This window comes from Saccostrea cucullata, unplaced genomic scaffold, assembly GCF_032062105.1.
Source record: "Saccostrea cucullata isolate Sc308-1 unplaced genomic scaffold, CSIRO_AGI_Scuc_v1 ctg11760, whole genome shotgun sequence".
Lineage (NCBI taxonomy): Eukaryota > Metazoa > Mollusca > Bivalvia > Ostreida > Ostreidae > Saccostrea > Saccostrea cuccullata.
This window is the reverse complement of record NW_026928634.1, coordinates 20,479-33,741: the sequence shown is the minus strand read 5'-3', so window position 1 is coordinate 33,741 and position 13,263 is coordinate 20,479. Positions and strand designations below refer to the sequence as shown.

The 13,263-nt window shown below is 36.3% G+C and overlaps 1 long non-coding RNA gene across 1 annotated transcript; it reads left to right on the top strand.

Moving 5' to 3' along the window:
* The first annotated feature begins 993 nt into the window (after positions 1-993).
* Positions 994-2,708, top strand: LOC134278236 (uncharacterized). The gene is made up of 3 exons (XR_009994401.1): positions 994-1,807; positions 2,178-2,386; positions 2,685-2,708. It is a non-coding gene; the product is annotated as an uncharacterized LOC134278236 (long non-coding RNA).
* Positions 2,709-13,263: the final 10,555 nt, after the last annotated feature.

Genomic DNA, 13,263 nt, shown 5'->3' with positions numbered 1-13,263 from the left:
AAATGATTTTGGATCAAGGTCATGACACACCTTTAGATCATGAGCAATCTTTGTATGAGGTATGAACTTGCAATGTTTCTTCATTAGGAAGTTGTCAGTCAGACACAACTTTTAATTTTTTTACTGCTGACCTTGAACTTGCCGGAATGACCTTGAATCAAAATCATGACACACCCTCAGGTCATAAACAATCCTTGTACCAAGTATGAACTTCTAACGTTTCTCACTAGCAAAGTTATGCCCTGGACAGGAAAAATGCACTTATTCTGCCAATGACCTTGAACTTGTAGGATTGACCATGGTATCATTTATGTAGTAAATGTGAAAACATTTGGTCTCAAGATCCTAATGCTGATGCATCAGGAATGAGAGTACCAAATCCCCGGATGTGCACATGGCTTTGTTTGTGGCAGAATGTAGATTCAAGGATTAAATAGGTAGGCGTTGTCTGATTGGCTGAATTCAGGAAAGTAATTAACTTAATTTTAAAGTAAAAATATTAATGTTTGAAATAAATGATGGAATGAGGAAATATTATAGAAAGTATAGAAAAGCCAGGGGAAGTTTTAGGAGTGGGGGTTGATTTTTGACATAGCATGTTATTTACTGCCGATCTCTATAAGTTGCGGAAAGGGGCAATTTTGACCTATAAACGCCATGGGACCCTATATTTTTTTCAGTATATTTTGTAAGTGCAAAGAACAAAGTTTGCAATAACACCCAGGATTTGTCTGAAATTACAATAGGTAAGTACTGAGAGGGCCTAAGATTTGTATTGAGTTCTATGGGAAATGAATTGGTACTCTTTTCCCTATAGAGAACCCCATTTTGAAATGTCATGTGACTTTAAAGACAGAAATTGCTACTTTAGCTATCCTAGTCAGAGAGATTTAGTAAACTAAGAATGATGCAAGCTATTTTTGAGACCCTGGGGGAGAAATTAGCCTCAAACAGTGAAAATGTGGGGGGTTGCAGGCTTTGGACAGGGGGGAGGGATAGAAGTGGGTATGGGAAGATGAGGGTTAATTGGCCGGAGGAGGGCAGTACAGTAGAGAGGGTGCATCGGGTAGCTCTTATGGTAGAGAAGAGACAGACTAGGTCGCAGTTTGCAGTTGCAGGCCTGGAGGTCAGTCATCTCTGCCATAAGAAGTTATGCATTGACCCGATGCACCTTACTCTGGAGCCGCACGCCACAAACCAGGAGAGGATCCACTGCAAGGACCAGGGGTTTTGTTGTGGGGCTCACCACCCTAGATGCATTTTTTAAAGTAATTTAAAATATGTATTTCTTGAATATTAACTTGTTAATTTCCTGTTTTCGAATAATTGTGTTCAGGGGGCTTTCTTTTATTACCTCGGGCTCGAGATTCAGCTAACATCATGTTTTTCTTATATTTTACTTCTTCCTGATGTTTTTCGTAAAGTTTATATAATTTCTTACGTTTAATTACCCTTTTTGTTTTATACGATTGACTTTTCTGATACGATTTATTTAATTCATGCTCATTTTGTATTTCATTCAGAGTCTGGTCCACTTGGCCACCAGTGGGGATGGGGGCACCAACCCCTGCACAGAGGCTTCGGAGCGAGCTGCCCGGACCGTGATTTGATGAGTGAGCTGCACTGTGCGCCCGACCATTAAAGTTTCTTGTGAAAGTAACATTTCGGGGCAGGGATCGCCGCAGAGTTCTGTTGAAGCTTTCGACCTTTTGCGAGTTGGTGTTTTTGATCGTCCTGTCCAGTACAGCTGGAGACAACCTCTTAGAGATGCAGGCATGGAGCCTTGCCTCATTTTCCGCGGAAGACGGTATTGTAAAACCTTGACCTAGATAAGAACTCTTGCTAACCCAGTTATTTTTTACTTTCCCTTTGCACACCAGAGAGTGTTTTCTGCATGATGCATGATCTCCCATGTAACATTTCACTATTGCATGTTTGGCATATGAGAGCTTGTTTTTTAATTTATCTGCATCTCCAGCATATACTGCATGAGCTTGGTTAATCTCAGCTGTACATCTGTCAACAGCATCTAGGGCAAAATTATGCAAAAGTTTGGTTTTTTCTGCTTTAGTTCTCTTTGGCATGACCTCTAAAAGTTTCTGATCTTTTTTAATTGCCTTTCTGATTGACTCGGACAAGTGTCGAGTGTCAATATAGTGAACTGGGATATTTTGCAGCAGACCGTCCTTATAGAGGGAATCTGCAGCTCGACCGGCAGAGCTGTCCGGGTCAGTGGTTACCTCCCTTACCTCGAGGCCATCTTTGCAGAGGAGTTCCGCCATCCCCTCCCGAGCCCAAGTGAACTCATCCCCAATGGTATGGTGCATTGGTAGATTTGCCCCACACACCCCAGGACTGCAGTGGTGGTTAGCAGTGCCCTCATCCAGTAAGTGTCCGTGCTTTGAACAAATTTTATTTTTAGTAACCATTTTAATTATCTGATGTTTTGATGTAACATTTTCAGCGAATGAGTACACAGTCTGTGTCGCCGGCTGGAAGGGTGTCTCACCCACCCCCGAGTACAGGGGGTTATTGTACATGCCATCGCACTGTACGGGGATGGCATGCGGGGAGTCACTTCCCCTTAGAGTGTTGACGTCCACCAGCTGGCGACACCGCTTACTCATGTCAGCCTCATTAAGGTTTTCAATAATTGGCATAATTTTGTTTGATGTCTTTTGTAGAGACTTTCGCGTAGGAGGGGGAGTTTTTGGTAGAAAGAAGGATTTTCCTCATCCCATCATTGCCTATAGGGGTTTGACTGAGGCCAACTTGAAGCCCATAGTTAACAGTGGCAGCTTTCCTACCCCGGGATTTGGTCTCTACCTCCTCATACAGATTGTACCGCCTTGATACATATAGACACTTAGTACATCGAAGGCCCATCCGGCTTCCCAGACCACGCCTCTCTTCGGATGCCAGATCCCAGTCAAGCGGTCCATCGCACCCCGGATTCCCTTGCTGGTGGAGAGAAATCACCTCATTCCACATCTCGGCTGTTTTCCCAAGGTGTAGCAGTCGATGGGAATTTTGATTGGCCAATCTAGGTAAATATACCATTTTTCATTTGTTTGAGACAGATGACAGTATACAGTGCATGAGAGCACATATTAGAGTTACTTCCCTTAGACTATCTAACAAGACATAGGAAATTTTAACATCATATAACTTTAATTCTTTGAAATGAATTCTTCTGATTTCTTTTCTTATGTACCTATATGACTTTCAACTGCATGTATTACATTTTACTTTGCATGTATTTATATGTATTTACATGTAATAGCATGTAATATGTATCCCACCCTAGTAATTAAAAAAAAAAGGTCAATTTTTCCCATATTTAGTCATGTAAAAGGTAGGCAAGACTTGATTTGTTAGAATTTTTATGAACTATTGCTCAATTATAAATGTTTTATACAAAATTTGACTTACTGTTCTGATTCATTTGTATTTAGGCATTTTGGAGGGCTTTCAACTTTTGGTCTCCTTGGCCTAAGGAGATGGTGGCACATGGGCCGCACGAGCATTTTCTGCCCTTCCGCAGCTATGGGAGTTTCCGAAACCATCTGATGCAATTGCTGGGACAGTCTGTTGTACCGTGCAGGTAAAATTTTCACATCATTAATTTTCATTCCCTTATTATGAGGCACATTTTGAGGTTTGAAACCATAGTTATGACCCTTTTTGAACTTTGGCATGGTTTTAATTCTCCTTGTTTAAACTTCAAATTCCCCCAAAAATGATAAATGGTCAGTGCTGTTTAAGGCTTCAGAGACTGAACTGTAATGTGTTATCAAAATTTGGGGTTTTCTCTAGCCTGTGTTAATTATAAACAAAGAAGATGGGGGGCACCTGCTATATCTCAAATTTCCATTAGAGAGGGGGGTGATGAAACTTTTCGCACATACTTAATCAGCAGGAAGGACCAGATAAGGATCATGTAGTATACTAGAAACATTAATGAATAACTCTTCATTATCATCAAAAAGTTTGCTAATTAGTCTATTTGAAATCTTGAAATTTTGCCTTATTTGCTAGATTTGCATTAAATTCTGCAGCTATTTTCAAATTCTGGGTGGAATCCACCCTTATGAAAAAATTGACTCATTTGTGATATTTTCTCATTTTATTTTCAATAAACAACAGAATCATGGCAAATTATCTATATTTTATTCATTACAGTCATCCATAAATCCAAATATGATCACAAGTCTGAAAGTCATTCACTCAGTCTAACACGGTTGGCCGCAGTAGGGTGTCATCAGTTCAGAAGGTCACAGTATCCAAGACGCTGAGGTTGCAGGACTCAAATTTCATACATGTACTCGGGTAAGTGTAAAGTCTTTAAAAATTACTAAATTGACTAATTCCAAGGTAGGTAACAATATGAGTATAGGAATGAGAGTACCAAATCCCCGGATGTGCACATGGCTTTGTTTGTGGCAGAATGTAGATTCAAGGATTAAATAGGTAGGCGTTGTCTGATTGGCTGAATTCAGGTAAGTAATTAACTTAATTTTAAAGTAAAAATATTAATGTTTGAAATAAATGATGGAATGAGGAAATATTATAGAAAGTATAGAAAAGCCAGGGGAAGTTTTAGGAGTGGGGGTTGATTTTTGACATAGCATGTTATTTACTGCCGATCTCTATAAGATTGCGGAAAGGGGCAATTTTGACCTATAAACGCCATGGGACCCTATATTTTTTTCAGTATATTTTGTAAGTGCAAAGAACAAAGTTTCCAATAACACCCAGGATTTGTCTGAAATTACAATAGGTAAGTACTGAGAGGGCCTAAGATTTGTATTGAGTTCTATGGGAAATGAATTGGTACTCTTTTCCCATCACGTAAAAGATTCACAGATGGTCACAGTGATTACTATATGTATTTAAATCATAGATGTGTATTTTTAAGGAGACACTCAAATCCTGTTTGGGTAACTTTTTCTTCATTTGGCGAGTCAATGGGTATCAATGTTGTAAACACAAATGCATAGTCAAAAGCATAATCATTATCATTTAAATCCAAGTATTTTTCAGATAATTATTCTTAAAACTCATGTGCACTTAGGAAAACCTAATACATATATTCATATTGACTCATATAAGAACATGATCTCGTTTTCTAAAATGTAAAAGAACACAAAACAGTGTTTGACCCTTGGCCTTTGACCTTGTGACCTCAAAATCAATAGGGGTCATCTTCTCCTTATGCAGGACCAGGGTACTAAGACAATTTCTTTTATGTCCAGAGTACTTTGACCTTGACCTTGTGACCTCAAAATCAATAGGGGCCATTTACCCCTTAGGGTGTACCAGTGTACCAAGTTTGATGTCTGTCAAGCAAAGGGTTCTCCAGACATAGACCAGACAATATCTACTCATGTCTAGAGTAGTTTAAACTTTAACCTTCTGAGCTCAAAACATAGAGGGGTTACCCACTGCTTAGGGGATACCAGAGTACCAAACTTGATATCTGTTAAAGCTATACATGGCATATCTGAGCTAAAAAAAATTTTTCATGAATTTGACGGCAGATATGTGTTATAAATGTTAAAATTTTAACTTTTCACACTCTTAATATGGATAGCCCAGTGTTTCTATAGTTACTTGGCTATAAACTTCACTGTATTTGTGTTGAATATCAATGGGATCCACTATTTTAAACATCACTGTGCATGAGCATGGGAAAATACAGCATATGAGCCACAATGGAAGAAGTGTTGGCCTAACAGAATCTGGTTTTTATCTCCGCATTTTGGTATCTATCGGTAAGTGGGAATTGTATCCTTGAAAATTATTAAGATGGAATAAAGATTTGCATTCTTTACTTTGTAATTAACTATTCGTTCCATTGTCGTTAATAGTTTAGACTCAAGTGCAATTTAATGTGGAGTTATTCAAATCTCTTTTTCTGTGGAGATCAAAAATACATATGTATTTGATTTATATTTATGATATCCTTGAATGCCTTTGCGTTTAATTCTGTAATTCACAAAATAATGTCAACCTTTTTACACAGATTTCAAAGATTTCTTATTCCCAATATTTGATGTGCTCCTCCTATGCTATAGTTATTAATCAGAACGAATAAAACATCATATATTTCTGAACTGGTCATGTTGGAGTAACAAATGCACAATCTGCAGCTTTGTTCATTGTATATTTAATGCCTGACAACAATGCTACTGCCTAATAAAACATCCAATTACTAAATTAAAGATTTGAAAAAAACTTGAATCTACACTACCTGAGGATGCTTTGCAATAATATGACTAATCAAAGCTTTGCTGTTCTTGAGAAGAATTTTTTTTTTTAGATTTCCTATAAATTCCTGTGTTTAACTTTGAACCCCTGTTGTGGCCCCACAGCCACCCTACCCCCAGGGGTCATGATCTGAACAATCTTGAATTTACACTACCTGAGAATGCTTCTGTATTAATATAACTAATTATGGCTTTGCTGTTCTCGAGAAGATGAATTTTAAAGAATTTTCCTATATATTTCAAAGTAAAAATTTGTTCCCTTATTGTGGCCCCACTCTACCCCCACGGGTCATGATTTGAACAATTTAGAATCTACACTACCTTAAGAAGCTTTCATATAACTTTCACTTTTTCTGACCAAGTGGTTCTTGAGAAAAAGATATTTTAATCACCCAACCCTATTTTTGCCTTTCCTTAATTATCTCCCCTTGGAAGAGGGCCTGACCTGTCATTTCAACAATTCAGAATCCCCTTAATTTAAGGATGCTTTGTGCCAACTTTGGTTAAAATTGGGCCAATGATTCTTGAGAAGAAGTCGAAAATGTGAAAATTTTACAGATGGACAGACAGACAAATGGACAGACAGATGGATGCCGGACAACAGGTGATCAGGAAAGCTTACTTGAGCTTTCAGCTCAGGTGAGCTAAAAATTAAAAACAGACTTAGTGCTACAAGAATTTTCACATAATGGGAGAATTGACTGTAGTAACTACGGACTTTAGGAACCTCGTACTGAAATTTCACCCCACTCTATGGTTAAACTTCAGTTTGAAAGAAAAGCCATTGAACATATGCACCCAAAATGTATAATCACTACTGAATAATACCACACTGTTATCCTTTATACAATATACCTGTTGATTAAAAATCTTAGACTCTGAAAGGTTTCATATCTATTGGAACACACTGGAGAATTAAAAACAATATAAAGAATAAATCGTTTAATATTTTCTCAACTACATTTAAGAAACATAATTATATGATATCCAAGTCAATTGGAAAACTGACCACACAATATTTTAATTCTACCTTTGTTAAACCAAAAAGAAGTACTAAATTTCTTCCTTCAAACTGCCTATTATTGATCCCTGAATAAAAGGTCATTAAGTTAAGAAGTACTCATGAGATCATGCTCCAGATGAACTACTGAAGCAACTATAACAAGACGTGTTTGTTGCGGCCGTTTCACAAAGTTTGAAAAGCTATTTTCATCATATAGGTCAGTTAAGGTCCCAAACCCATTGACATTGGTGTCATTTGAAAGAGCTTAATTAATGAAGTACGCATACCAAATATGAAGTCTCTGTCTCTCATGTATAATACCTGAGGGGGCTTCCATATATATGCTTCCATATGTGACTTTCTGTTCCCAAGACGAAAATTTTTAATAGTATTTTTCCCATGCATCCAGTGTAAAACTTTGATCGCAAATTGTGGCCCCTCCCTAGCCCTGGGTGTCATGATATGAACAAACATGAATCTACACTAAATAAGGATGCTTCCATATAAGGATGAATAATCATGGCCTTCTGTTCCTGAGAAAAAGATTTTGAAAAATTTTTCCTATATATTCCCATGTAAAAGTTTGATCACCCAGCCCAACGGGTCATGATGTGAACAAATCAGAATCTACACTACCTGAGGATTCTTCCATATAAATATGACTATTCAGGGCTTTGTTGTTCTTGAAAAGATTTTGAAAATTTTTTTCCTATATATTCCTATGTAAAGCTTTGATCGCCCATTGTGGCCCAACCCTACTCCCCCCCGGGGGTCATGATTTGAACAAATTTGAATGTGCAATATGTATTGAAGCTTTCATGTAAGTTTCATTTTTTCTGGTACAGTGGTTCTTGAGGAGGAGATTTTTAAAAGATGCCAATAAATTTTCTTTCCACTTCGAAAAAAAAAATAAATGTCAATCTCCCCTTATTTCAAGCTCTGTAAAGTGTTACGTATACTTTGTTGTCCACTCTCTTTCATTTTTTTGATGATTTTATCTTTTAATTCATTTTGAGACTTCAGAAAGTCATACCGTTAACACAAAAAAGGGTCTAAAGAGAAAGATTTTGTAGCTTGAAAACAGTGAACATGAGAAAGCTATACATGAAAATGTTTAGGCTATGAAAAATGGTCATTTTACCTTCTTAATTTTATACAGGAAACATTTTAACAGAACTATAATAAACAGAATTGTTAGCCTTACTATAGTCAACTTATATAAAAAGTTTCATTGCAATTGGATCAAATCTGTAGAAGGTAGCAGTAGCATTTTTGATGGAATTTCACATAAATTTCTATTTAAGGAACACGGCAACACCTTTCGTCGAAATCGGTATCGGGTTCGTTCGCCCTATATACCTGTTCGCCTGAGTCCGTTCGCCCAAGGTCCCTTCGCGCTAAAACTCGTTCGCCCTAATACATGTTCGCCCTATATCGTATTTGTTACGTTCACAAATTTATTTATTATTTCATATTTTTTCTATTATATATCTATTATTATTTCGCATTAAATCTGCGGTAATATAGTTAAAGAATTTGTATTTTCTTTCAATCGATAAATTGACATTATTTCCGTAGAAAATAATTGGTTTAATTGTCATTATTTTTAATACTGTAAATTAGGGAACACCATCTTTGTTTTTTTTTTTAGGAATAGCGTTATGTTTTGAAAACAATTAACGAAACTGAGGCGTTAATAGTTAATAAGCAGCGGTTTTACTTTGAAGAATCTTTTATCTGTTAAACCAACCCTTTGATCTCAGAAAATGATTTTATAAGAAGATGGAACATGAAACTGTATCAGAATATGTATGAAATAAATAAAAACGTTATACAGGCATTATAAAATGCAGGCGTGCATTTTAAAATGCCTGTATAACAGTAGAGCTGCAGAGTTCCAAAGAATTCATGCAGTGAAACATTACGAAATATACCGGTCTAACGTATTTTATTAAACAAAGAATTTTTAATAAATTTAAAAATATATATATATTTAGAATTTTTAATTAAAGGGGACAAACGGACCTAGGGCGAACGAGATTTAGGGCGAACACACCGAGGGCGAACGGCGTCAAGGGCAAACGAGTTTTAGGGCGAACGAACACACATTCGTCGAAATCAAACCAACAAATCAGACGACGGGTAATTTACTAATGCATAAATTTTTTGCAGCTGTTCTGGTCTCTGACCAGTAGAGCTAAAAACGAGACATTTCTGTAGTAACAAAAACAAAGCCAGGCATCTCTAAATATTTTAATGTTAATTACATTACTTACTTTCGAATATAGTTTGACCACATTACACAACCCCATTTCCTTTTTGCAAAAGTTTATCGTGCATAAAAATGACGCAGATGAAAACTTAAGACAACTTCCACATGTCAAATATATATACTTACAGCGACGGATGACTTTCTCGGCACGCCCTAGTATGCACTTCCTTTGAAATGCTTGAATAAAAACTGTGTTCTAAGCTCAATTAAATGACTGACAAATTGTTAACGCAGTCCGAGTCGCCAAATTTTTGTGTAGTTTAAACTGGTTCGCTTAAGCAGAACCAGCCTATAATGCCTATTGTTTCGTTCTTATTACATTTCGACCCGGGCGGTTTCCTTTCCCAGAGCTTCGAAAATTTATATTAAATATCTTTTGTGCATTATGAACAAAACAAAAATTAAACTGTCCCATTCATATAACCTCTGTGAGTTAGAATTAGTATCAAGAAGATTATTCATGACTGGGACAGCAATCAGATACAATTTCGATGACCCGAATCTTAAAAGTACAGATTAGCAAGTCCTATTCCCGCGCTAGAAAACGGCGGGAAAAGGTTATTCCATTGTAAAAAGTGTAGGGGAAAGGCAAATTTGAAAATTTAAAAATCTTGTAAAAATAGAATAATACAACAATATTACTCAATTGTTTCTATTAAAATAGTTTAAGTCGAACAATAGTGTAAGAGTTATGTATATATATAGTCTAAATCGCCCACCTAAAGGACATCAAGATATTGTTGAAACTACATGTACCTTTGGTAATGGACCAACCCGTTTGCAACCTCTGTCTCAAATTGTCATCGTGCGTAGTATTGGTAAAATCTATTGCGGAAAGTTGATGATCACGATGGATCCACCAAAGAAAACAAAGTATCAGGTAATTATTTCAGTTCTTTGTTATCTTGATGAAAATCAGAATCTTTGATAGACGATAGTTGGACCTACTGGCGGAGTTATAAAAGGCGTATACCTCTTTCAATATAGTCGCCATTTTGGTAATCCGAGATTCCTCTGACTCTAACCCCTGCTTTTATATTGTGACTTACCATGTGATTCTTGTCGCAAATTGGGTAAAAGAAAATGTGACTGTACCAGCAGGGCATCGTGTTTTGGTCACGTGGTTGGTTGACCCCATCAGGAATTTTGTGTATTTGTGTGCTGACGTCATGCGCAAAGAAGTCGAATGGCGAAGAGGCGACCTAATTCAAAGTGATGCTTCATTTGTCGGTGATAGGGCCGTTTAAACGGCGAAAGCATCCTTTTATTGACGATTAACATGTAGTACAATAATTCTTTTACTGATTTCTCGCGCCTCGGGAGTTAGCTCCGCGAAATAAAGTTGTAAAAGGTAAGCAGAGTCGCGATACCAGGTGGTTTCGCCAAATTCCCAGTTTTCAATATGGCGTCCCCTGCACAAGTCACAATATAAAAGCAGGGGTTAGAGTCAGAGGAATCTCGGATTACCATTTTGGTAGCATCCCCAAGTAGTATGAGTTGAAGTTGAATTAGTTAATACACCTTTTTCTTAGGGCAATACAACATTAGCAGTGATTTTTTTTTAGATGGAAAAATATATAATGTACAAGCCAAGGTGACTCTAGTAATCAATGTTTTTTTCTTTCTTCACAGTGACCTATTTTTAGAATTTCACACTTCTCTCCCATTCAGTGTTTTCCCCAGAAAATTTTTAATGCATGGGGGGAATTTTGTTGAATCAACAGCGCGTCACATCGCGCGGCATGGCACACATCAGTTGAGATACTATATTTAACATAATTTACAAATGCATTTTTCATTTAAATTCTTTTAAAATTACATGTAAAATGTGCAGGTAAAAATTGATTAATGTGTTGTTAATAACTTTTAAAGAAAAAATGAATAAAAATTATCATATAGCCCACAATTTTTCCTCATAATTTTTTTCCTTCTGGCCCACTGTAGAACTTTAATTGTTTGTTTGTTTTGTTATGTGTTGTATTATGCATTCTGTCTAGGTCTACTTGTAAACTGTAGTTCATTTTCTTGATGTCCCTACTTTTACAGTCATCATTCAAACAAAAGTGTGCACATTGTCAACCACCCGTGATAACTTAAAAAAATATTATGACAACGCATTGTAAAATGCATTTACATTGGTGTCTGTTGTTTTTTGTTTTTTTTTGTTTTTTTTTCTTGCAGAAAAAATTTTGATCTGCAGAATTATCAATATGTCGTGTATAGCACGTGCGCTACGTCGAAGTGTTTACCGAAAGCTCACAGAGTAAATAAACAATTCTGTTATCATTAATTTCAGCTTGCCTTTTATGCTGAATGATGGCTAAATAATTATGTGTTTGACTAATGAATCTTTGCAGCTTGTGTGCTAATGTCGGAACATTTATGCTATTTTTAGAATGACCTGTATAGGTTGGAAACACCCACATGTGCATTTACAAGTGTATTACTTTGACCGTGTGCACTATCCGACAGCAGTTAATTATTTTTTCCTTGTAATAAACATTTTTATCAAAAATGAAAGCTGAACAGTACCAATAAATTGCAGTAACCATGCTAAGCATAAATTGACAGCTATAGCATCATACCCCGTGCCGTGATACGCACTCGAATTCACGACAGGTGTGCAACTTGTACATGCGAGGATTTGTTTATGAATTTTATAACTGATAACATTTTACATAAATTATCTTACTAAGTATGGTACTCTATTAATGATTTATGCATAGCGGGAAGCATAGCGGCAAAATGTGATGCATGGCGGGGGATCGTGAATGCATGGCGGTCCCGCCATGCAAAAATGGCCTGGGGAAAACACTGCCATTATTTAGGATAATAATGGGCTTAAAATCATAGTAACTTATTTAAGTTATTATTCAAAAATTTCCTCGTGTGTGTAAAATAACTTATTTAAGTTATTTTTAAAATAACCTGTTTGCATTATGCCCCTGACTGATAAGAAGCTTAGAATGGAAGTGACAAGGTTGTACAATTCATTTGAAGAGTGATTCTATGCCCTTGGGCCTCTTGTTTTTAAAATCATAATCCCCAGAGATAGGATGAGGCCACAATAGAAGATCATATAGTTTAACATAGGAATGTATGAAAAAAAAAATTAAAATCTTCTTCTCCAGAACAGAAAAGGTATGATAAGTCATACTGATATGATGCAAGCATTGTCAAGTTATGTAAATTCAATACTGTTCAAATCATGACTTCGGGATAGGGTGGGGCCACAATGAGTGATTAATGGTTTCACGTGATAGGAATAATAGGGGAAAAAAAATTCAAAATCTTCTTCTCAACATTTGCAAGACATAATTATAGGTAGTCATATTAATATGGAAGCACCTTCAGGTAGTGTAAATTCAAACGTTTTTCAAATTATGATTTTCGGGGGGTTGGGCAACAATAAGACTCAGTTTTCGCACAAAAGATCAATACATGTAATCATGTTTAGATCTATCTGAAAGAACTGATTTGTCCAATTACTCACATTTAAAGGACAATCTGAAAATTATTGCATCTGCTATATTAAACGTATCAAAAGTATATTTCCTCATTCAAATTATTCCTATCAAAATTTGTTTATTTGCCTTACCTTAAGTGTAACGAAATATTAGAAGATATCAATGCTGCAGACTTACTAAATCATATAATTTTAACAGTCATTACAAAGGAATCATACAGTATATTAAATTTTATATCATTGTTTACTTCAT